Genomic DNA, 21,957 nt, shown 5'->3' with positions numbered 1-21,957 from the left:
TCCACATATTTTGTTTAAGTGTTTTGTTAAATCTTTCAACAACAGAAGCTTTTTTACCACTATATGTTGAGTAATGATTGATATTGTTTTTTCCCATCAAATCTTCAAATTCTTTATTATAAAACTCTTTACCTTGATCAGTTTGTAAATTATTAGGTTTTCTTACTTTTAACACTGATTCAAATGCTTCTGTAACATTCTTACCACTCTTATCTTTAACAGGAACAGCAAATGCATATAAACCTAAAGATTTAAATTAAATTTAGATTAAATTAAATTAAATTTAAATTAAATTTAGATATAAAATTAAAGATTTAAACAATGAAGAAGTTAAAGGAAGATTTTATGAACCAGAATTATTGAAAACTAAATATAAGGATGAGTATTTGGTTGAAAACATATTGAGAAAGAAAGGTAATAAAGTGTTTGTTAAATGGTTAGGGTTTGATAATTCACATAATAGTTGGATAGACGTTATTACAAAATAATAATCATAATTGATTGGATCAAAAATTAAGCCGTTGTCAATGATATATTGGTATTCTACAGCTGTAGTTCGCCATCATCTAAATCAGATTGTCTTCCGATCTTCCATTTTTAAATGAAGTCCTTTGGCAGAATGCAGAAAACCTTGAATACTTTTAATCTACAGATGAGTAAGCTTACACTTACATGTGGCTCGTTCACAATCCTATCTAGCAATCACTTATTATCTACAGATGAGTAAGCTTATCCGGCTGGAGCCGATGGTAGCTGTGAGGGTTCTGGAGTTCGCATATCCCCTATCACACACCAACCTCATTCGATTGGGTTCATGCTTAGACCAATTCGCTTTTGGACCTGGAGGTAATTCCGAATTCAATGCTTCACACCTGCCGTGCTAGTAACGGAAAAAGTGCCCATATTGAAGCTTTGTAACTACTTTTTTGATATGCCTGATAGGCTTATACCAAGTAGGCGGATCAGAAATGTCTAATTTTGACCAATGTTTCAGGATTGAGATTTGGTTGGTTGAAGATTCTAACTCGCACAATTCTTTTTCTTTTTGAAGGATCTTGAAGACAGCAACTATTCTCTCCTGAGTATAGCTGAGGTCGTCACAGGCTGTAGCATCATGAAAAAACCGAAAGCACTCTTTTAATGATGCTCAAGATTCCATAAATTTAATGATTTCGTAGCATTTCCTTTGGGTTCTGCTTCCATGTGTCCTTAAAAGAATCAGCAACTGCTCATGAAAAATTCTACCAAGATTCTTAAAAGAACTGAATCAGACCCACCAACAGCTACAAATTTCCCGTTTGTAGTTTCTTCCAATATCTTGTCCATATACTCCATACCTTTCCATATCTTGTCCATATACCTTTACTCCTTCGAAAACTGCTTGCATCATTTGAAGCCGTCTAGTATTAATCTGCAAGTTTCTTAAGAACCGTGATTGAATTGTCACGGCTTCATTGGCAGAACTAAATTCGATCGTTGAGATATTTCACGAAAGTTTTTTTTGTCTTTCGACAATTTCCGTGTCTAATTGTAATTTAAATCCATAAAATATAAGTTGGAAATAGCGCTTAACATAATTTATAAACGTACTTAACGCAGATTTGACTTGCCATTTTTAGTCTACGACATTGCGTGCAGAAGGACTCTTCCTTCTACGTGTGGGTTTTAGAACACAACACAACAGAGACTCTGCAATCTTCATGGGGCCGCGGTGGCTCAGTGGTAGAAGTTATACAAGCTATACAAGCTATACAAAGAAGTTATACAAGCTTGGTAGAACAGGTGTAGAGCAGAAACGTCAACAAAATTATCAGGTGACAGATATTTTTTTGTACTTATGTTACATTGGGAGATTTTAAGTCTCCCTGAAAGATATAAAACTTCCTAGGCCTACTTTGGACACGTTGGAGCAGAAACCTTGAATTTTCTCCCTTAGTAATAGTGTTCGAGTACTTGCTCGTCTCGGTGCCCAAAGTAAGTAATAGAGATTGCGAAAAACTTTCGATTAGGTTTAAAGTTAAACTTGCATCTATAAAAAATTTCGAGGCGTCTTTTGCAACCTTCACTCACTTCATCAAGATGCTATATGGATAACCCTACGTATATATCACACTAATCTTTAGGCTATAGGACCTTAAAGTTATTCTCGCACGCGCGGTTGATCTTGCACAACAGACTGCCATATCGCACACTCTTATTAAGCTTATTGAAGGATATAAAAATATTAATGTTCTTAACATTTTCTAACCGGTAAGTAAATTCTGGTAAGCTTCCGCTCTGTAGCAGAATAGTGGACCAACCATATAAGCTTTTCGACACCTTACATATCTGATACGGAATGATCAATAAGAATATTATCTGTAATCTAATTTATTAAATTCAAACTCGCTGACGTGATTACAGCTTCTGTGACCTGCCACCGATTGAAAGTTGTCTTCCCAAGAGCAGAAAGTTACTCCACAAAATGTACATGATTAATAGCCAGCATTTGAGGCTTACGAAGTGTACTCAACTCTAAGTCTGAACCAGACTGTGATTTGGCCTGGTATGTATGGGAGCGTATCCATGGCCGTTGACCAGAGCCACCCTAGATCACAAAATATTTTCCTTTACAAAAATAGAAGCACCAAATCGTTTGTAGATTTCTGCTTAGGTGTTCGCTGCATATAGCGGAATACCATGGGAAGCTGCCTAGAATACATTCCTTAGTAGAGCCGTTAACATTGGTAAGAAGAAAGTCGAAATAGACAGATATGTCCTTAGATATATACTTCAGACTGTTTTCATAAAACGTACTAATTCCAAGATACCGAAACGTTCAGATAACATTTTACTAAGTGGATATGTCGAGATATGTGTTATTGGCTTATTAAAACGAATGCAAGCAGTTAGCATGCACTGCAACCAACCAGACATAGCAATATTTGATAAGAAGCGAAGTAACATTAGCATTTTTCAATTTCAACTCAAACGCTGTAATACACTAGTATCTGTTGATTTACAACATTCATATAGCAGAAGAAATAAGATTTATCTACATGGCTGCCGAATGTGGCTATCTGCAGAAGTAATGGTAATACTAATTGTAGATATAAAAATGCATTAAGATAAAAAGATAGTATCAGTAGATGTCGTGATCCGCAATGATACTTGCATTACAACGAATGGAATCAGTTTGCATGCAGTACAATCGACGTGAGAGGGTGGGTTCAAATGGGAAAATTACTTCATCACATATTAGTCCTTAGGACTTGCAAATTCGAAATATTCGAGTTTAAAAACAGTGATGTGCGGGAAAAGAAGTCTTTAGCTGAGAAAGACTGTATATCACGGTGAGCTCAAAAGGTATAGTAAAGAGAAAGCGCGCTAAAATAATGGACAAGTTGATGGGTCACTTGCGATGGAACATCATCCCTGACCTTGTGAAGCTTTTTGTAATATGCTTCCATTACGTCAGAAATCGCTTTAAAATGAGAACATTAGCAGATATGTCACTTGACTTCATTGTAATAGTATTCTAGAATGATTGAAAAAGGATAATAATAAGAGATTAGAACGAGTTATACAAAAATATAACAGATACATGGGAGGGGCAGAGAGGTTTGACCAAAATGTTTACCTTATGCGGGTAGGTTACCGGGGAAAAAGGTGGTGGTTCCCTCTGTTTGTTTTCGGAATCGACGCAGCGTGCCAGAATGCTTGGCTATTATTTAGTACCACAACCACTGGGAGTCGATTTACATATTGTGATTTCAGGAGAGCAGTAGTGCGAGCCTATTGCCAGAAATATGGGAAACGTGCTAAGAAAAGTGTTGTGTATGCATCGCCTGTTTCATCGAGAGTTTCACTGGAGCAGCGAAATACTGGAAGTGTTGAAGATCACGACCGTGTGGATTGTCCACAAAGAAGATGCGGTTTCTGCTACAAAGGAACTATAGTGTGTGGAAAGTGCGAGGTTGGGTTACATCAGTATTGCTGGTATAAGTTCCATAATGCCAATCGATGTTTTTTTTTTTAAATCGGAACGCAAGGTTGGCAGAAAAGGAAAACAAACTCTCAATTTGATGCCGTTCAAACTGTTTCATGTACTGCTTTGGTTTCTGAGCCTTAATTTATGCTGGATATTTATTGTAATGTGTGTGCAATCTCTTATATAGGTTGAATTTTTGTTGGTTTCAAAATATATACACGAGTACCATATATACTTACAATAAAACTTCCACTCTCATTAAGTTTAGCGTGGTGTCAGTTTGTACACGTATTGCCAGTATCACCTGTAGGTGACACCATGGTACCGGGATACCGGGGTATGAGTTTCTCAAAACAAAATGAAATTTGTATTAACGAGTGCCTAATAAAAACTTTTATTTGCGAGAAAGTTTAATCTTTATAAACAACGCTATGGGAATTGCCGGGTTAAATCGATCTCTAAGTGATGCGTGATTAAAAAATAATTGGACGAAGTTGGACGAAGATGTTCGATTTTTATTTAGTGGTTTAGGGTGCAAGAAGCGTGCCAATAATTCGAGGGTTCTATTTCGAGGTGTCCGGTAAGGCTAAAGGGCTTGTGGCGGCTTATGTCTTTCTAAAAATGCTGTGAAATTTAGAAATCAGAAGTGGACGTCACCATGGCGTCGGCATTAATTCCTATTGGCTTAGAGCTAGTAAAGAAATTCAACAATGAATCGGAGGCGTTGTATTTAGGTGTATTTAGGTGTTAAAAACGAAGCAGTAGTGCTTTTATAGCTACTTAACTCATATAATGCAATGGCGTACCATTTAAAAAACCGTGGATTTACTTCGTCTTTTAATAAGACGAGGGTATGAAAGAACGAACAGCGGTTTGTTAGGTGGGCCCCTGGGATTGAAAAATGTGATACCAAATGTAAATATATAAGTATTAATTTTTCAATGATAATCAGACAATTACTATACTTCCCGTTTATATGTAACTTTACTACATTACTTTTTGAGAGTGCTTCCTGCTGAAGAAATCTACTTAGGACTCATAACGCCATGCCTACTCAAGATAATTGAGAACTCACTTTTAGACTTTGCTCGGGGAACTCTACATGTGGTTATGTAGACATTTACAACCCTCGGAGGAGACGATACTAAGTTGGTAGCGAACACAGGACTGAGTGTACGGTAAACATTTTCCAGCTAACCGCCTAAGGGAAGATCACAACAGAACCTAAAATCAATTGTTCATATCTCTCATCGATCAATTCACCGGTCTCAGACCCAAAGCAAGGCTGCTTTGGAGGTTAGAATATAATGGGTTCAATAGCTAGTTTTACCGGATACAATCGGGAAAATATTATTAATGATAGACGGGAACCTAGTGAATCCAACACAACTCTGTATCTAAGTCCTAGTGAACACAAACGATGCAAATTAAACCCATATTTGATAGCCTCGAGTGTTAACACAGAGGAGACTTTCTTTAAATAATATATGCATAAGAACACAATTCTTTGGATTAAACCATTCCTAACAGGCTAACAACTAAGAAAAAGGTTATGAGTCCTAAGTAGATTTCTTCAGCAGGAAGCACTCTCAAAAAGTAATGTACTTACATATAAAAAAAAGTATAGCAATTGCTTGATTATCATTGATAAATTAATACTTTAATTTTTACATTTGGTATCACATTTTTTAATCCCAAGGGCCCACCTAAAACAAACCGCTGTTCGTTCTGTGATACCCTCGTCTTATTAAAGGGAGAAGTAAATCCACGGTTTCTTAAATGGTACGCCATTGCAGAATGTAAGTTAAGGATCTCTAAAAGAACTACTGCTTCGTTTCTGAGAGTTAGGTACACAAGATCCTACGTCCTCAGATTCGATGTTAAATTTCTTTACTAGCAGCAAACCAATAGGAATTAAGGAATAGATGCCGATGTCCACTGCTGACTTCTAATTTTCTCATAATTGTAAGTAGGACATAGGCCGGCATAAGCCGTTTAGCCTTACCGGACACTTCGAAACAGAACCCTCGAATTATTGGCACGCCTGTTGCACTCTAAACCACTGAATAAAAATCGAACATCCCCGTCCATCCTCAAAGTTATTTCTTTAATCACCGCATCACTTGGAGATCGATTTAATCTCTTATATATATCTGTTTTCAGACTTTGTAGAATACCTTTACAATGATGTCAAGTGACATCTCAATTAATGTTCTCATTTTAAGGCGATTTCTGTCGTTTGGATGGATATTACAAAAAGCTTCACAAGCTCGGGGATTACTGTCCTATCGCAAGTGACCCATCAACTTGAACATTATTTTAAAGCGCTTTCTCTTTACTATACTTTATGCGCTCACCGTGATATTCATTCCTTCTAAGCTGAAGACTTCTTATTCAGTACGTCACTGGGTTTGAACTCGAATATTTCGAATTGCACGTCCTAAGGACAGTATGAGCTGCCGTACTTTTCCCAATTCAACCCGCCCGCTCTCGTAGGTTGTACTGCATTCAAACTCATTCCACTCGTTCTAATGAATGTATCATCGGGCATCTCGACATCTACTGTTATTATCCTTTTATCTAAATGCATCCTGGTATCTACAATTAGTAATACCATTATTTCTGCAGAAAACAACAGTCGGCAGTCTTGTAAGTAAATCTTAAATCTTTTGCCATATGAAGGTAATTTTACAACAAATTTTTTGAGTATTACAGAGTGTAAGTTGTAATTGAAAAATGCTAATCTCAGTACGCTTCTTATCAAATATTACTACGTCTGGTTGGTTGTAGTGCATGCTAACTGCTTGCATTCGCTTTGAAAAGAGAACACCACGTGTCTTATTACGTGTGTTATTGCGCAGTATTTATTACTTTCTTTGGGCACCGAGACGAGCAAGTAATCGAACACTATTACTAAGGGAGAAAATTCAGGGCTTCCGCTCCATGATGTGGTAAGTGAGTAAGGACATTAGCCGGCATATATGCTGCTCGTGTTAAAGAATTCCAAAAAAGGTAAAAAGAAGAATAGACCACCTTCTTTTATACCTTCTTTTTTTACCTTCATTTAAAGTTAAATGAAGATCATCTTCATGTCCATTTTGTTAGGTATATAAGGCGGTGACGGTAGCACAAAATAATAATCATAACTGATTGGAGCAAGAATTATGTTGTTGTCAATGACATGTTGATTTTCTACATCTGTTGTTCTTAATCATCTATATCAGATTGTCTTCATTCTGCCATTTCTACAGGAACTCTCTTGGCAGAATACACAAAAGCCTGAATACTTCATATCGGCTCTTTTACACTAAAATGTGGTTCGTTCACAAACCTATCTTTCAGTCACTTTTTATCTAGGGGTAAGTAAGCTTATGCGGCTGGAAATGATGGTAGCTGTGTGGGTCATGGAATTCGCAAATCGTCCTTCACACACCAATCACGTTCCAGTTGGTTCATGCTTAGACCATTTCACTCCGGAAGTTTTTGCTCGTTAACTTGTGTGTGTCCTGCTAGAATTCCGTTTTCTCTTCGGGTACCAAAGCCGCTCGTGTTAAAAATTTCATAAATATGTAAATTAATAATTAAACAACTTCATGTTTTATACCTTGGTTTTTACCTTCTTTTAAAGTTAAATCAAGATCGTCTTCATGTCCATTTGGTTAGGTCTATAAGGCGGGGACGTTATTTCAAAATATAAATCATAACTGATTGGATATTTGTACATGAGGAGCAATTGTTAATGACATATTGGTTTCCAACAACTTTGTTCGTCATCATCTATATAAGATTGGCTTCCGATGTGATATTTGTACATGAGGTGCCTTGGCAGAATGGAGAAAACCTTCAATATTTCATATCTGCTCTTTTATACTAACATTTGGCTGGTTCACATCTTGCAGTCGTTTGTTATGGTAGCTGTGTGGGTCCTTAAAATTTGCATATTCTCTTTCACACACCAAACTCTTTCGATTGGGTTCATGCTTAGACCACTTCGCTCGTGGTGTTGAAGGTACTTCCGAATTGAATGCTGAACAGCTGCCGTGTTAGTAGGGGGAAAAGTGGCCATATTGATGCTTTGTAATATTCCTCCCTTGTTATACCTCATATGGCTTATACCAGGGAAGATATGTTTCCTTCTCCATACGGTCGGATAAGATAAGTGTAATCTTGACCTTTTTTTCCGGATTGAGTTTTGATTGGTTGAAGAATCTAACTAACTTGCACAATTCTTCTTCTTTTTGAAGGATCTTGAGGGCTGCCAACTATTCACTGCTGAGAATAGCTGAGGTCGTGTTACAGCCTGTTGCATTATAAAAAAAGTGAAAGCAATCTTTTAATGATGCTAAAGTTTCTTTAAATTAATAATTTCGTAGCATTTCCTTTCAGTAGAGCTTTTATTGACATTAAAAGAATCAACAACTGCTTATGAAGTCCTCTAGTAAGATTCTTAAAAGATCTGAATCAGACCCATCAACAGCTACAGATTTTCCGTTTGTAGTTTCTTCTATTACTGTTGTCCATATACAGCTATTTTTATCTTTTCCTCACAGTTTGCATAATTTCAAACCGTGTACTATTGATCTCCAAGTTTCTCAACAACTCTGAATTGTCCTGGCTACAATGGCAGAAAAAAATTTTATCCTTGCAGATTTTTCCCGAAAGCTCTTTTTTCTCTTTTGGCACTTTCCATGTCTAATTGTAATTTATATCCATAAAATATAAGGTCAAATAGAGTTTAACATAATTTATAAACGTTTACAACGGAGATTTGTGTTGCCATTTTTAGTCCACACACTTTGCGTGTGGAAGCTCTTTCTTCTACGTGTGGCTTTTAAAACACAAGACAATAGAGACTCTGCGTAATCACCGCAGTCGAACGACATTCTTGCGCATTGACATATTATCACACAAGGAGAGTGGCATTACATCAACGTATCACTCTGATGATAAACTGATGCCCACAAAAATCCTGTAGACTTCTTTTATCGTAACAGTAATTGGGAATAAAAATTAATCTTGCAAACGTTGTGTCTGACGTTGAGTTACTCCCCCAGAAAATTTCGTTGCCTTCTTTAAAAACTGTTCGATAATCATATTACTTGGAACTTCGTTCGAGTATGTCAATGTTCCTTGAGTTTTTACTTGTTGTAATCCTCTGACACTGTATTTGCCTCCCCTGTTCAATTTAGTCCCATGGATAAATTGCTATACGGTTATGACCTTTTCTATATACTGCAGTCAAAGTTAACGGTTCGGAAAATGTAACCATCTTAATTTTGAGTTTCTTAATACGGTTTTTGTCATGCAGCTTCATTTTCTTATAATGTTGCATAGTGATTTCCTAATCCAGACGTTGTTGAAAAGATCGCATATCCTAGATTATATCTCATTCGACGGTTGTAAATGTCTTCATAACCACATGTAGAAGTCCCGGAGCAAAGTCTACAAGTAAGTTCTCAATGATCTTGAGTAGGCATGGCCATTCAGCATTTTCACCAAAGTTTTCATAATGTACAGGATGAAGTAAAGTTCTATACCATTTCCTGACATAATATGTCTATTCGTGCCTCTGGTGAGTTGTATTGCATGCTAACTGCTTGCATTCGTTTTAAGAAGAGAACAACACGTATCTCGACATCTCCTCTTAGTAAAATATCTGAATGTTTTGTAACTTGATAATACAATGTTCCCTGAAAACAGTCTGAAGTATAGATCAAAGCACATATCTGTGTGTTTCGACATTGTTGTTAGTAGGGGTGGGATGGGGATTCTGCGCCACCTCATCATTTCCAATAACAATCTAGCACACCATCAATAATTATAGCGCATTCCTAATAACAATAGCGCATCCCCCTACCTCCAAATAACTTCTTAACTACCCCTAATAATTTCTACCGCACTCCCTATTTCCCAAATAACTTCTATCACATCTCAAATAACTTCTATCTTACTCATAATAACTCCTAATGCATTCTATCACTAAATCTAGTTACAAAAAATCACTAAATCTGGTTACAAAAAAGTCACTAAATCTAGTTACAAAAAAATCACTAAATCTAGTTATAAAAATCACTAAATTTAGTAAAATAAAATTACAAAACACTTTTATGATTTTACCATAAAAGTTAACTAAATTCTACATAATTACATAATATTTACAAATTAGTATATTGATTGTTACAAGTTCGGATATTGATAATGGAATCTTCTGCTAACCTCGTTCTCAATAGGAAACAATGACTTCTTAAACTCTGTCCACTGATCATAATTCAAACTGAATAGACAGCCGTTAATATGAAAAACAACTTGAACTTCAGTTTGCACATTTTTCACAATTACATTGAAATTATTAGTAAGTATAAATTTCTTTTGAGGATCCATTCTATTCACTCCATTTTTTACTTCTGACAACATATTTTTGATCATTTTTATTATTTTTTGGATTTACATACAGAACTCAACAGTTGGATAATTATCTTTTAAACCAGTGTATTTGATTTTTATTCCATCTTTAACGATCTCATCAATCATTTTATCTGTTAAGTGTTTTGTAAATCTAGGTGGAAGAAATACCTTAAACTCCTCACATTCAACTAAAATGCTCTTTCCAAACTTAGTTTTAATCTTTTCCATTTTCACAATCTTATATTCTGTATTTAATTCTAATTCTCTTAATCCAATAACCTGTTTTTGTTCAAGACTTCCAAGTTTATTTAAAAGTTCAATATGACTCGCCATCGTATTTATTATATTAAAACTTTTTAAAAATCAGTTTCTAATAGCCTCGAATTTCGTTAAGTATGTCATTGATTCTGTTAACAATATCTCTTACATTTTCATCTGTTAATTCACCATTCATGAGCTTAATTACATTAAGCTCATCTTTAAACATCCAATTCGATTCACCATATTTTTATAATATTCTTTCTTTGAAGCTATATTAAACCGTGTTGATAGACCAGTGATAACAGCGGAAGCCGAAGCAAATGCAGTTGTAATAATTGAATACACTGTAACAGGAATAAACACATTGATGAACCCTGTAGAAGCTGATAATAGAATTGATAACGTAATAAGAGTAATATAAACACATTTTATTCTCTTAAACTTCCTTTTGTTTTTCATTAATAACTTCTCAAGATTTAATATAGTATCTTCAATTAACACAATTAAATTCTCACGTGGAATGTTATCTGGAATAGTCATTTTATTAAATAAGTTTTTATGATAATATCATAAAAACACTTACAAACTAAACTAATCTAATAAACATAAAATTGATTTATATCTTCTCAATTATTTTTTCTTTCTCAACATCATACTCTAAATTTTTCTTACCAATCATAACAACATAGCAAATTGTTTTATCTGGTACATCACTTTCAAAATTAACAGTCAGTTTCAAATTAGTTCTATCACTTACAGTTACTGATTTATGCTTGCTTGTGTTAATTACGAACATCGGCCTATTTTCTAAAAACTCTTTAGGATAATAAAACATCTCAGTATTTCCAATTGTAGCTCGCTTATATACCGTATACATTTCATAAACTTTCAAATACTTATGTTTAGCAAAATCTAAGTTTAAAGATTCTAATGGGAAAGATTCATTTCTAGAATTACGAAAATGGATATTCTGAACTTTACAATGATCAAAATAGCTTGAATATCTTTCTTGATTATCATTTCTATCAGTTTGGAAAAAGGCAATCACAAAATTAGGCATATCAAATTCACTTGAGTTAAATTGTGTGGTTAAATCGAATTCTAAATATTTACCACTAACTGATTTCTGCAAACATTGATACGTCTTGAATGAAATACCTTCTTTTACCTTCTTTTAACATATTTGATCTTAACAAGGTGGCATAGTTAGGTTCATAATTAACAATAGGCATTCTTAACTCCATATTTGTAATCTTAATTATACCTGGATGAGGTTGATCATTCTCATATGTTCCATCCTGCTTTTTTGTTTTCCAAATAGCAAATGCATTATCATCAGAACCACTTCTTTTAAATGTATATTTCAATCCTCCTTTCCACATAATATCTTTAAAATCTGAACAAAATCCTGGCAAATGTCTTAGCAAAAACACTATTTCTTCATCTGTTCTTGCCCACGTAATTCCTTCCCATCCACATTCATCATAGTGATTTGCCTCTGGTTTTGAAATCGTACATGTGTTTACAGCTGTTGAAGTTAAACCAGGATAATCTATAATATCCAATATCTGACCATGCTTACTAACTTGAATTTGAGAAAACAAATGTGGGAAGAAATTATTAATAAGTCTAATATTTTGACCAGTAGTATATTCTCCATCACCATCTTTACCTCTAATTTCAAAAGTTACATAAATATCAGCATAATAAGGATGTATGAAGCCATCACCCACGTCAATATCAAATTCAATAGACCTGTTTGGCTTATTTAAATTCTCGATTTTTTTTGATTAGGTTTAAAGGATTGTAATTCATATGATTCTATCTTATCCATATTTATTATAAAAAATATTTATAATCGTTTTATGAATTAAACCCATAAATTAAACCCATATAACTTCTCCAAATATCCTTATTCCTACTCACCTGACTAATAATTTCTGAAAGACTATACCCATCTGTAAACATTTTTAACACTGTAATGCATAAATGACCACAAATTACCTCGTTAAAATGTTGTATACGGCTGCTATTGTACTCTATATTATGACCAAGATATTTTACGAGTGTTTTTGGTGGATTACCTCCAAATGAATCAAACACATACTTTCTATTTCCTTTTTTCCAATAACAAATCCAATGCGTTCCTATATTTTTAGACGTATCAAAATTAACAATACCACACTCATTCTTGCTTGGTTGTTTAGGCAATTCATCACTCATAATACACCTCTAAAGTTTCTTATCTTAAGTTTTTTAACAAGTTGTATTAGATCTAAATTACTTAAAGGTTTAGTTTTTTCTTTTTCTTTACTGTTTTGGAGTTTACGTTTTTTGAAATCTTACCACCTTGTTTTTCTTCCATTGCTAAGTTATGTCGCTTTTGTTCCTCTAATTCCATTTTATTCTTTTTTGCATCATCTACAGTCTTAGCAATAGCAGCCGCACCTCCAGCAACAGAACCTAAAGCACCTATTAAAGCTAAAATCGTTGGAAGAGTAAATATAAAACCACCATAATGAACTTTATTATCATTTACCTTCATTTCTTTGTTTATTTTCTTAAGTTGTGGTATAGAAAGAGATAGAGACATACATTGTCCTTTACTTAGTTTTGCTTCCTTTTGTTTGAGTTGTTTGTTAGTTAAAATGTGATCTATATTTATTTGTTTAAGTTCCTGATTAGGAATCGTAAATGTAAAACCTTTTAACTGCATATTTATTATATAATTAAAAGCTTTTTATGAAAAATTTCCATAAAAAGTACATATATAAACCTAAATTAAAAAATACTTATAAACCTAAACCTAATCTTACTTTCATTACTTATAAACCTAAACCAAATCTTACTTTTGTATTCATCACTAAAGCAGTTCCAAGAGCAGGTAGTTTTTCAGTTATTAAATTAACATCTTTAGCAAAAACTCTTTCCCAAGCTTTATTTTCTAATTCCTTATCTGCAATATGTTTTGATTCTGTATTTTTATTATCCCTATAGTATATATCATGTTCTTTACAAGCCTCATCTAATGCATTTATACCTTTATCACCTCTTTCTAATCTTTCTTGAAGTTTTGTACCCGGACCGCAAAATTCATAACCTGGAATATGCAACTCAAATGGAAGTTTATTAATCAAATCATTTACTAATTCTTTTCCATACTTTTCACTATTCCAAAATTTTGGTGGCAGCGTATTCAATATCTTAATCAAATAACCTATACCTTTTGGATCATTAGGTATAAATTGTGCAAGTTTAGAATTAATCATATCCTTAATACCTACTTTCTCATTATAAAAGTTATCATTTCCAGATTTTTCTTCCCCATCAATAACAATCAAGCGATCAATCAGTTTTCTCACATCATCCATCCATATGTATTCTTTTGATAATTCGTTATATACCTTTATTCCTTCTCCAGATTTTGGTGTCTTTTTTTAAGGTGTTGTTGGTTTTATATATTCATCCCAAATAGGTTTGATAATTTCTTTATATTTTTTACCTTTACTAGATTTTTGTTTTCTTGTATTCGGATCATTATTATGAAATGCAACACTAGAATCAATTACTATTTGTTTATATTTTTCTAGATCATCATCATTATAATTTGTTGGATTATGTTTTGTCAATAATTCCCATAAACCTTCTGTTCCTGTATAATGTCGATTATTAATAACTAAATCGTCACCATGAATTTTAACTCCTGCATTTCCTATCATATGTATAATTTTCCCATCTTCATCATATGGTTGTATTCCAAAACTTTTATCATCTCTAGTTGCATAATATCTTGAGGCAATTTTACCCAAATGAGTTGTTGCTAAAGATTCTATTCCTTCTACTTTATATTTAATTTGTTTTTTCATGTGTTTTATTTCTTCTGTTATAGGCGTATCACTTTCATTTATAGAACTATCATACATAGGCGGTGTTTCTAATAAGCTTGAATCCACTCTAGCACTTTTATGTACAACTGGAACTAACTCTTGAATTAGATTTTTATTTTCTTCTGCTACTTTTGATATATCTTGCCCTAAATCTTTAATTGCATCAATAACAGGCTGATCTTGTTCTTTAAATTTTTCATACTTACTTCGATTACTTTGTTTAATTTCCTTAAATCTTTTAATAAGTTCTTCTTTTAACTTAATATACTACTTAGCTTTATTAACATCCATTTATTATATAAAGAAAAAAATAAAAACATAACATAACATAACATAACATAACATAACATAACATAACATATACATTCACCTACATTCATATACGTTTAGTTCACACTTTTATAAATTCTTTAATTTTATTTCTATATTTACCATTATTCACCTTCCTAGTCATATCTATTGTTAAGAAACCATGTTCTTCACTCCAACACTTGCTACATAATAATTGTAATTTTTCAAACGACATATCAGATGCAACAAATTCATCATATATATGTTTTAAATTTACATTGTCCTGTCTAAATATACAAATAAAGTTTAAGTTGTCCCTAATTAATTGTTTTGGCACTTTAGAATATGTTTGTCCAAGATAGAAACAGTTCAAACCCTTATGACGACCTCGAGTAAAATATTCTCTAACGTGATTTTGTTCTTCTAATATGAAATCATCAAATACTACCACAGAATAGTCCTCACATTCGTCTAATGGAATACTCTCTTCATTGTTTCCTTTTATTATTGCTACTGTATCTTTAATATTACGTTCTATATCTCGAAAAAGTTGTATTAAGTGTTGGTATTTAGGTTGATTTAAACTTTTAGAATATATATAAACATTTGCATATTTTAACCATTTAGGTGCTAACAAAAAATTATCAATCATTAACGTCGTTTTACCACAACCACTAGGCCCAACTATTAAACATCTTATGTCATCAGGTAACAACTCTCCATTCCTCTTACTCTTCGCCGTTTCTTCTGTTAACCTTACTTTAATATCCCAATTATCCATATTAGTTATTTATTATATAATAAATGAAGGTATTTAATTTAAATGGTTATTCATCTGTATTAAACATGTCATTGCATTACCCATTTGAAAACGATTTTGAAGTAGCTGTTGCAGGATTTTACACAACATACTTAACTCCAAACATTACAGAAAAAAATAATAAATTAACGTTTTGCACTGAAGAACCTGAAGTTACAAGACAAGCCATAGTTCAACCTGGTCAATATAGTTTAAAAGAATTAGAAGAATATATAAAATCAAACCTTCCATTCTACACTGATGAATTCAAAGATACTTTTGAAATTACAGAAGACAGGAAAAGAAATAGAGTTAAAATATTTAGTGAGGTTTGTGATATAACCTTAGATACCATTAACACTGTATTAGGTTTTAGTGATAAAAACTTGGCTAATAACTTAGATCATATTGGAGATAAACCACCAACGTTTCATCCGTTTGATACTATAAATATTCACTGTGATTTAGCAGAAGGTATGATTTTAAAACACAATGATACAACACACAACGAAACAGACTAAATTGCAACATTTAGAACAAATGCAGAGTTTAGAGAACCAATTATATATGAACCTAATGAAAAGATATTTTTCCCAATACATCACAATAAATTTAATAATTTCAAAGTTTCAATTAAAGATGAGAATGGTGATTTGATTGATTTTGGTGGAGCTCGTATAACTGTTTTACTTGCTGTTAAATAATTTGAATTGTTATATAATTAATATGGACATCTTTGGTAATACTAAAAGGAGGACTACAAACCTCAATCATGTAAGTGAAGTTTTTACATCAAATATAACATGGGTTGATTTCAAAAACAAAAGACTTGTTAATGTAAGTGACGCAATTGACCAACATGATGTAGTAACTTTACAACAGCTAAATTTAATAAATAGTAATGTTAATAGTCAATTGGAAGGTGATAGAAACAAATTTGAAGATGTATTAAAAACATTACAAGACACATATATAAAGAAAGATGATTTTCAAAAGATTAGGATGGATACTACTAAATTGATTATACAGAAAGAAACTATACCTTTAATATGTCGATTGAGAGTTAAAAATGTTAAGGAACCAATCTTTAGAATATTTAATCTCTCTAATGGTTACAAATTTCTCTATAATGGGAAAATAATGCACATGGAATTAAGTTTGGATAAATACTTTCTAGATATATATTAAGGTGATACTTTGATTGAAAATTTACCTGTAAACATTAAAAAGGGTGATATAATTACGTTTCAAGCAAATAAGAATTCAGCTTTGGAAGAAGGGCAACCATTGCAAGTTATTATGTATATAGAAAGAGAGCTTTCATAAAACCATTTGTTATATTCAATCTATATAATAACATTGTAATTCAATCTATATAACAACATTCTAAATTGAATTATACAGATGAATTATAAATTGTTATATAGATTGAATTATTGTTCGAATTATAGATTAAGTTATAGAATGTTATATTGATTAAATTATATAGATGAACAGTATTTGAATTGTAGAAGTTATTATATAGATTGATTATAGATTGAATTATAGATTGAAGTTCATGATCAATTATAGTATTAATCAACAACAGCATTAATTATAGTATTAATCATCAAATACCGACACCTGTTAATTATAGTATTAATCATCAAATATCGACAACAGCATCAAACAAACATACGCTTAAATTATAGTTTGAATTAGGCTAATCTTTAGAATTATATTGTTAGTTGAATTATAGTTTGAATTAGGTTGATCTTTAGAATGATGTTGTTAGTTGATCTAGTGTTTCAATTATAGATTGAGGTTAATAATTTTCCATATAATAAATAGTATGATGTATTGTGTTAAGTGTAAGAAATCAACAGATACAAAAATAGATAACATTAGAATAGAACAAACAAAGAATGGAAGATATGTTAAGAAAGGTATATGTGTTGTATGTGGTACTAATAAATCCCAATTCATTAAAAACCCCGATTGACTATATGAAGGTGAAGGTATTAGAGAAGACATTATAGAAGAAATTCATAAACCATCTAGAAAAAATTATCCTAGGTTAAGTGTTATTGTTAAAGGTATAGATGATTTATGGCAAGCAGATCTTGTGGAAATGGATAGTGGTGTGTTAAAAGGTGTTTCAAAATTAAATAAAGGTTATAAGTATTTGCTAATGATTATAGATGTGTTTTCAAAATATGCATTTGCTGTTCCTGTTAAAGATAAGAGTGGTAAGAATGTTACAGAAGCATTTGAATCAGTGTTAAAAGTAAGAAAACCTAATAATTTACAAACTGATCAAGGTAAAGAGTTTTATAATAAAGAATTTGAAGATTTGATGGGAAAAAACAATATCAATCATTACTCAACATATAGTGGTAAAAAAGCTTCTGTTGTTGAAAGATTTAACAAAACACTTAAACAAAATATGTGGAAGAAATTTACTGTTCAAGGTAATTATAAATGGTTAAAAATATTGCAAGGTTTAGTTGATGAATATAATAACAAAGTACATAGAACAATTTGTGTGAAACCTGTAGAAGTGAATAAGAAAAATGAGCATGGGATATTGAATAAAGTGTATAAGAAAGAATATAAACGTGTTAAACCTAAATACAAATTAGGTGATCATGTTCGTATAAGTAAAATTAAAGGATTGTTTGACAAAAGTTATATACCAAATTGGTCAGCAGAAGTGTTTGTTATTAACGAGGTTATACCATCTAATCCACCAACATATAAAATTAAAGATTTAAACAATGAAGAAGTTAAAGGAAGATTTTATGAACCAGAATTATTGAAAACTAAATATAAGGATGAGTATTTGGTTGAAAACATATTGAGAAAGAAAGGTAATAAAGTGTTTGTTAAATGGTTAGGGTTTGATAATTCACATAATAGTTGGATAGATAAAGAAAATGTTGTAGTGTAAATTTAATGTGTTTAACTTTTATGAATATTTTCATACAAGGTAATAAAGTGTTTGTTAAATAATTAGGGTTTATTAAATGGTTAGGGTTTAATAATTTACATAATAATTAAATAATTAGGGTTTATTAAATGGTTAGGGTTTAATAATTTACATAATAATTAAATAATTAAAGTTTATTAAATGGTTAGGGTTTAATAATTTACATAATAATTAAATAATTAGGGTTTATTAAATGGTTAGGGTTTAATAATTTACATAATAATTAAATAAATAATTTGCATTAATAATTAAAAAAATAATTTGCATAATAATTAAATAATTAGAGTTTATGAAATGGTTAGGGTATAATAATTTACATAATATAATATTATAAATGTTGCAGTGTAATTTAATGTGTTTAACTTTTATAAATATTTTCATAAAAGGTAATAAAGAGTTTATTAAATGGTTAGGGTTTAATAATTTGCGTAATAATTAAATAAATAATTTGCATAATAATTAAATAAATAATTTGCGTAATTAAATAATTAGAGTTTATTAAATGGTTAGGGTTTAATAATTTGCATAATAATTAAATAAATAAAAATAATATAATATTATAAATGTTGTAATGTAATTTAATTTGTTTAAACATGAAAAATATTATGAAAATGAATTAAAAAATCTGGTGAATATAAAAAACGATACAGTGTTTTTTCATATAAGGTGTGTTATTATATGGAGAAACACTGTATCGCTTTTTTAATGTCGACATTAACAGCTGTATTAGAAAAATATGTTGCTAATGTTGGTATAAAAATATTATGAAAATGAATTAAAAAATTTAGTGAATATAAAATTACGATACAGTGTTTTTCCATATAAAATGAGTATGAATAATGTTAATTTTACTGGTGAGGAGATGAAGGAGATGTCAATTACAAAACTAAAACAAATATGTTAAGTCAAGAAAATCCGCGGCTATAGTTATTTAAATAAGAGTGAATTAATCAAAAAAATCGAACAATACCAAAATGAACCAGATGAATTGAAAGTTATATACACAATGAAAGTTGATGAACTAAAAAACCATTGTAAAAGGAAGGGGATAAAAGGTTATTCTAAATTAAGAAAGGCTGAACTTATTGACCGTATTATAAAATATGAAGATGAACAAAACAGATCACAAATTAGAAACATATTTCCATTTAAAAAAGATGTTTTTGAAGAATCCAAACCACAACGAATACCAATTAAAGTATAAACAAAAGAAACAGCAATACAGAAACGATTACAAACTATCACAATTGAAAACATAGGAGGATATAAAGATCCAGTGAAGTTTTTAAATATAAGTGGGAAAGTAGTTATTAACAAAATCAAGGAAGAATTAAAGCACCATCCATTAAAAGTCAACCTTGTATTCATTTGTGATTATATTAAAGATAAAGAAGTACAAGAACGCAATTTTAAAACTATGAATGAAAGAATATTACAATCAACTGACTTAGATGAATATATAACCTATGCTAAACAAAAACTATGTAGAGAGATGGAGGAATTTCAAGGTAGAGGATCAGGATGGACATTACATCAAATTAAACATTTAGAAATCAAACTAAATAAATATGTACCATTACGAGCTTCTTCATATATTGACCTTCCTAAACCAATTAAAGATAAAAAAGCAGTGATTAATGTTCAAAATAAAGATAATAAATGTTTCTTATATTCTATTGCATGTTATTTAAAACCTATAGATCACCAATCACATCCTCAACGGCCTTCAAACTATACAGAAATTGTGGATGAATTACAAGAGAAATATTGTAAGGGTATTGAATTTCCTGTACAATTAAAAGATATAGTAAAGTTTGAAAAAAGAAGTAACATATCCATTAACGTGTATACCTATGATGATGAATATAATATATATCCACTTCAAATCACAAAAAATAAGCAGGATAAACACATCAATTTATTATATGTAAAAGATGAAAATAATGATTTGTTTGATAAAGAATTTATCAAGATTAATAAGAAGTCAAGTAACAAAGCATAAGGAAAAATTATACTTTTGTGATAGGTGTTTAACAAGACATTTTAGAAATGAGATACAATTACAAGAACATGAACTATATTATAAGGAGCATGAATCTGTTAGAATAGAACTTCCAAAATCATATGACAATCAAATACAGTTCCAAAATTATAATAGGTCATTTAGAGTACCATTTGCGATATATGCCGATTTTGAATGTATGTTATGTAAAATGGAAGTAGACCATAATTGTTCTTAAACTGTGAAGTATCAAAAGCATTTACCAATGAGTTTCTGTTATTATATTAAATACTCAAATGGTGTGTATAAACGTCCTGTTAGTTAGATGCTGCAAAGGTGTTTGTGGAGAAGTTAAAACAAGAAGAAATAGAAATAAAGAAAATATATAACAAAAGAGTTAAAATGAATGGTCTAACTAAAGATGAAGAAAATAGATATAAAAATTCCAATAGTTGTCATATATGTGAGAGAAACTTGAATGATTTACCACCAGCAATTGAAAAACAAATAAATATGTTAAATAAAAAAATACAATTCGCTAAAGATAATGATAGCATGGTTGAAAAGTTAGAAGAATGGAAACATGAATTAGGTAAATGTTTGAAGAATATAAATATAAATAAAGCAAAAGTAAGAGATCATGATCATTTAACTGGGAAGTTTAGAGGTGCAGCTCACAGTTATTGTAACTTAAGCTATCGAAATCCTAATTTTATTCCAGTATTTATTCACAACTTAAGTGGTTATGATACTCACCTGTTTGTTAAAGAACTTGCTTATGATAAGAATGAAATAAAACTAATTGCAAATAATGAGGAAAAATATAAAACATACTCAAAATATGTGAAGGTTGATAAAAAGAATGGAATTAATTTACGATTTCTAGATTCATTTAGGTTTATACCAAGGAGTTTAGCAGAACTAGCAAAGAACCTTAGAAAAGAACAATATAGAGAAACGTCAAAGTAGTTCCCTAATGATTTGTTAGATTTAGTAATTAAAAAAGGTGTGTACCAATATGATTATATTGACTCAATTGAAAGATTAGAAGAAACAAATCTACCTTCAAAAGAAATGTTCTTTAATAAACTTACTAAAACCCACATCAGTGATGAAGATTATGAGCATGCGAAAAATGTTTGGAAGTCATTCAATATTAAAAATCTAGGTGAATATACAGAACTTTATAACAAGACAGATGTATTAATATTAGCTGATGTATTTGAAAGTTTGAGAGATGTATGTTTAAAAGCATATGGTTTAGATCCTGCTTGGTATTTCACTGCTCCTGGTTTATCGTGGGATTCAATGTTAAAGATGACTAAGATCAAACTAGAAATGTTAACTGACTATGACAAAATATTAATGATAGAA

The sequence above is a fragment of the Thermobia domestica genome, chromosome 10 (assembly GCF_964235325.1).
Source record: "Thermobia domestica chromosome 10, izTheDome1.hap1.1, whole genome shotgun sequence".
NCBI classification, from domain to species: Eukaryota; Metazoa; Arthropoda; class Insecta; order Zygentoma; family Lepismatidae; genus Thermobia; species Thermobia domestica.
This window is presented reverse-complemented; position numbering follows the sequence as displayed.